Raw genomic sequence first — 5530 nt, 5'->3', positions numbered from 1 at the left:
CGCCTCATCGGGACTTTCCATCGAGTCCTCTTCCTCCCACGAGCCGACGCCAGAACGGGACCCACAGGAGGTCCACGCGGCCAACATCCGCCGCGCCATAGAAGCCGGGGAGGAGCCCGGCCATGACTTCTCCGTCTGGTCCGAGGACGACAAGTCCTCGACGGACGGGGAGAGCGACCTCCGCTTCCTCGCCGACGGGGAATCGGAGGAGGAGAGCGATGACGATCGCTTCTCCTGGGACGACTTCACTTCCCCCGAGGAGGTGAAGGAGGAGGAGGAGGAGGAGGACGACGATGACAGCTCCTCCGACGAGCCGCCGGCTAAGCGCCACTGCCCCTGGCCGGGGAATCTCAGTGACTTCGACAGCGACGACGACGACGACGACGAGGAGGATGAGGACAACGAAGGTCCTGCCGGCGGCCACTACAACAGTGACGACGAGCCCACCGGGAGTAGCGCCGACAGCGGCGACGATGGTGACGACGAGGGCAGCGACGGCCCGTAGATAGGACCCTTAGCACAGGACCAGTAGTAGTAGACGGGGCAATGTATCCCCTTAGTACTTTCTTTTGAGAGCAATCAGCTCTTCTTATGTAAGAAATCTCGTTTATCAATGAAGAAATTCCCCAATTTGATTTTGCCGATTTCCTTTATGCCAATTTAGCCGATTTCCCCTCATACTCGATTCTCGCCGATCATCACTTAGCCAATGCTCAATGAGCCGATGGCAACGCATCGGTCCCTCATAATCCGCTCTTCATCTTTTCCGACCCGGGAGTGACCGTGAACTTGGTCAATGTCTAATAAGCCGATGCTAACGCATCGAGTCCTTCATCTCTCCAACCGATGCCCTTGATTTACGGTGGACAATGCGGAAGACCAACGCCTCCAAGAGAGCCCCGAACCCTCTGCTGAAATGACTTGACGCCGAAGCCGATACCTCGGATATTCAGATATTCAGTGATATTCTTAACACCTGCCCAATCCCTTCGAAGAAGATTATGATGGAGGGCCAGCCGATGAAATCTCAATCGGCTTCTTAGGAACAGAATATCTACGCGGTCGGCTTGCCCCCGAGCCTCAATCAAGGCGAGAACGACGATGAGCCAATCAAATGTGCCACCACCGGCCTCCAAGTCATAATGCGAGCCAGCCGATTTCAACAAAATCGGCTCCCCGAGCGAGAGAACCTTCGGGGTGAGCTGCCCCCGAGCTTTTTCAGTCCACTTCTTGCGCCTTGCTGGTCAGATCGGCTCCTTTCCTTTGGCGGATTTGATGCAACCCATCCTTAACCTGATCTGCACGTCCATGCTGCTCTTGGCATTGGTCAGGGTCATGATCCCTCAAACTCGCCCCAGCTGATACTGCGGACTCGAATACTTGCAAAAAGAATTTGGAGGTTCTTGGAGAGAGGATCTGAGCCACCAAACCACTCCATTGAGGAGTTCTTCCATTAGAGTCTCTCTTAGTGACCCACTTCCTGCTCCATTGAGCCTCTGCTTATAACAGTTGTACCTCTTGAGTCGATGGCCATGCATCGGATTTCTATCCTTAAGTCGATGTCTGCGCATCGGCTGTGCTTAAAAAATTTTCAAATTTTTTACGGCCGATTTATGTATCGGCCCCCATACTTCAATGCCCATCATCAAAGAATATCTTGGGCTGCTGGGCATTTGAAAGACACTTCTACTTCATATCCTCGTGTTTTATCCACCTAGGTGCCCCCCGAGCCGATTCTTTCAAGGGATTTGATGGTATCGGCTCTTCAGGTATTCCCTATTGGGTCAAATGCTGAACCCAGGCAGAATGTATGGTGAGGATAATTTTGGCCGATTGCTGGAATCGGCCTCCATGTTGCTTGCTCGATGAAGGTTTTGCAATGTTCCCCCATAGATCCTTGGGGCCGATCACATGAATCGGCATCGCCATGTTTGTCCATCGATGTTGCTTTTGTTACACGGTCAGGCTGGTGGATGAAACCAACCTAACCCCGTCCTTTGCCACGTCGATGCTTTCTCGTGGCTTCTCAAAGATGACCGGCCGTGGGCCGCAGTCAAGTTGTGCCACAGGTGCTTCGTCTAATCCTGGAGCACTAAACTCCGTTGGAAGGATGAAGACCATGTTTGTGCCAGCCGATGTCTCATCATCGGCTTTCTTTGCTCGGGGCGCCACTCTTTTCTTTGTGGCCGACCTTCTTCGTCCGGGGTTCGCTGGATTTTAGCGGCCGGATCGGGCCGCGCCTTCCTCAACGTGTGCGGGTATAACCTTTCAGCTTCCTCCAACCCACGTAGACGCTGAACCCTTCGTTTTTGGGAACGGCTGAGCCCATCAGGGCACCACCTTGGCCGATGATACTTGTCTTCTTCTTCATCATCGTCCTCTAGTTCCTCGAGATCTTCCACCCGAGCGGACTCAGCATGCTTGTTCCGAGGCGGGAGAGGCCCTAGACGCTTGAACACGGACACGTTAGCTGCATCCTTCTTCTTTTGTTTGCATTCTGGCAGTTGCCGATTGTAGGCAATCGGCTCATTCCTGAATCCCAGCAGTGTCTGAAGAAGGGGCAATCCCAGTGCCTATCCACGTCGTCTTGCTCTCTCGACTTTCCCTTGGCGTGGCGCTCATATCGCTCCTCGTTGCGATTATGCCGACGACGTCTCCTGTCGTCCCTAGCCAGACGATCTTTTTCATCATCGTCGTTGTATCGTCGGCGTTGGTCATACTGACTCACATACTTGTTGAGGAGGTGATCAGAGAGAGGTCGCTGATATCTTATGTTCTTCACTTCTCCCTCTGTGACGTAGCGCTTGCCATCGTGGCGGAGCCGATCGCGTGGAGCGGCTTCCTCTGTGTCCTTGCTATGAGAGCAGCTGCCCTCATCTCCGTCCTTACCGAGTGGTGACCAGGTCCTACCATGTTGATATTGCACGAGAAATCTGGCTGGCACCCTTCATGGTAAGTATACTCCACCATGTTAACGGCGGGGAAGGGGTGTGTGTCGACCTTCATGGCGTACTGGTTGAAAATTAGCCGCCCTTGTTCTATCGCCATTTGGACCTGTTGACGCCACACCCTGCAGTCGTTGGTGGCGTGGGTGAACGTGTTATGCCATTTGCGGTATGGCTTTCCGTTCAGCTCTTGCACCGTGGGGATCTTGTGGCCTTCGGGTACCTTTAGCCGCTTCTCCTTGAGTAAGAGGTCGAAAATCCGCTCGGCTTTGGTCACGTCGAAGTCGAACCCTTTTGGAGGGCCTTGTGGCTTAACCCACTTACAGGACACGGGGCTTGACGCCCGAGTCCATTCAGCCATTGCTACCTCTTGATCTCCCGCAGCACCTTCATCCTCGTCTGCCTCAACCAGGACCACCGCACGCTTGAATTTGTCCCGGTAAACATCCGGGTGGCGCCTGTTCATATGCCGACAGCTTCGCACCATGTGCGCCAATGAAGGGTAGTCCGCTTGGGAGGCCACGTCCTTGATCGATGATGAGAGACCCACCACCGCCAACTCGATCGCTTCTTTCTCACTTACGTGAACCGAATAGCATCGGTTCCTAACGGTCCCGAAGCGCTGGACGTATTCCGCCACCGTTTCCCCGCGCTTCGTCGTACTTGTGCTAGATCGGCAATACCAGCCTCGGAAGCCTCCGAGTGATACCGTATGTGGAACTGCTCTTCCAACCGCTTCCGAGTCCGGATTGAGTTCGGTGGCAGCGATGTGTACCACCCGAAAGCCGATCCGTGAGGGACCGTGCGAAAAACCTCACACGCAGCTCGTCTGATGCTGAGATCGTGCTCAGCTGTGCCAAATATCGGCTCACATGCTCGATGGAGCTGGAACCATCTGATCCATTAAACTTGGTGAAATCAGGGAGCCGATATTTGGGTGGTAGTGGGATCAATTCGTACTCGTTGGGGTACGGCTTGGTATAGCCGATTGTCCTCCTCTTCGGCATCATGCCGAACTGATCTTTCAGGATCGTACAAATCTGATCCGCGGTGATGGTTGCAGGCGTCGAACTCTGAAGATTCGCCGGAGTGGCATACTTAGCCAGCCATGCTTGCTTTTCCAGCTCTGAGCCAACTGCAGGAGCTGAGCTCTGGAGGTTTGTCGGAGTGGCATACTTAGCTTGCCACGTCTGCTTCTCAATATCTGCTCCCGACGCTCCTCCTGCTGTTCCAGAAGTCCCTGCTGTTGCAGCCTGGTTCGAGAGTGCCCGAGTCATGCGGTCGGCACGTATGCGCACGTGTATCCGTGCGGGATCTCCTTGGGCGCCTCATGTAGGAATTGGTAGTCACTAGGGTCACCACCAATCTTGTAGACGACGTATGCCGATGAGTTCGGCACTTCCGGTGCTGCCAACGCGAACGGCAGCGGTGGACGGGACTCGGAGCGGCATCTCTCCTTGGTAAGTCCCCGAGCTGGTCCTGATGGAGAGTACTGATGGCTCATGATTTCCTGGATCACGCGAAGAGCGACACGCTCCAAAGTGTTCACCGAGGCTCTCAGAATGGCGGTGCAGCGAGTGAGCCACCATGAAGTTGATCTCCTGACGCAGCGACTCGGTGCGTTCTTCCGACGGGGAGGACAGGTCCACTCCATCGAGCGCGCTTCAGGTGAGAACCCCTTCCACCTGATGCCATGGGAGCGGGTTCACGTGAAAAGAGTCGATGAGGTCGGCTTCGAGGACTCGCCTTGATCTCGTCATGCTTCTTCTTGAGCTCGTCGGTCGGATCCTCGTACTTGACCGGAGTGCCCTCCGCCATCTCGGATGTAGATGGCGATGCGGTTGATGTCGAAGATGGTCCCACCGGGCGTGCCGAAATGTGTTGCGGTCGAAACCCACCGGCTGGCAGCGACGGGCAACACCGTAGAGCCGGGAACAACTCAGGGCTGCGGCTGGCCCTGGTCCCTCTGAGCGACGGCCCGCAAAGCCTTCTGCGCACACGTCCGATGCTGATGCAAGGGCGTTGATACGTCTCCGACGTATCGATAATTTCTTATGTTCCATGCCACATTATTGATGTTATCTACATGTTTTATGCACACTTTATGTCATATTCGTGCATTTTCTGGAACTAACCTATTAACAAGATGCCGAAGTGCCGATTGCTTGTTTTCTCGCTGTTTTTGGTTTCAGAAATCCTAGTAAGGAAATATTCTCGGAATTGGACGAAATCAAAGCCCGGGGGCCTATTTTTCCACGAAGCTTCCGGAAGTCCGAAGGAGAGACGAAGAGGGGCCACGAGGGGGCCACACCCTAGGGCGGCGCGGCCCCCCTTGGCCGCGCGGCCTCGTGGTGTGGGGCCCTCGTGCCGCCTCTTGACCTACCCTTCCGCCTACAAATAGCCTCCGTGACGAAACCCCCGAGCATCGAGAACCACGATACGGAAAACCTTACGGAGACGCCGTCGCCGCCGATCCCATCTCGGGGGATCCAGGAGATCGCCTCCGGCACCCTGCCGGAGAGGGGAATCATCTCCCGGAGGACTCTACGCCGCCATGGTCGCCTCCGGTGTGATGTGTGAGTAGT

The sequence above is a fragment of the Lolium rigidum genome, chromosome 1 (assembly GCF_022539505.1).
Source record: "Lolium rigidum isolate FL_2022 chromosome 1, APGP_CSIRO_Lrig_0.1, whole genome shotgun sequence".
Classification (NCBI taxonomy): Eukaryota; Viridiplantae; Streptophyta; class Magnoliopsida; order Poales; family Poaceae; genus Lolium; species Lolium rigidum.
Note: the sequence above shows the minus strand (reverse complement) of the source record.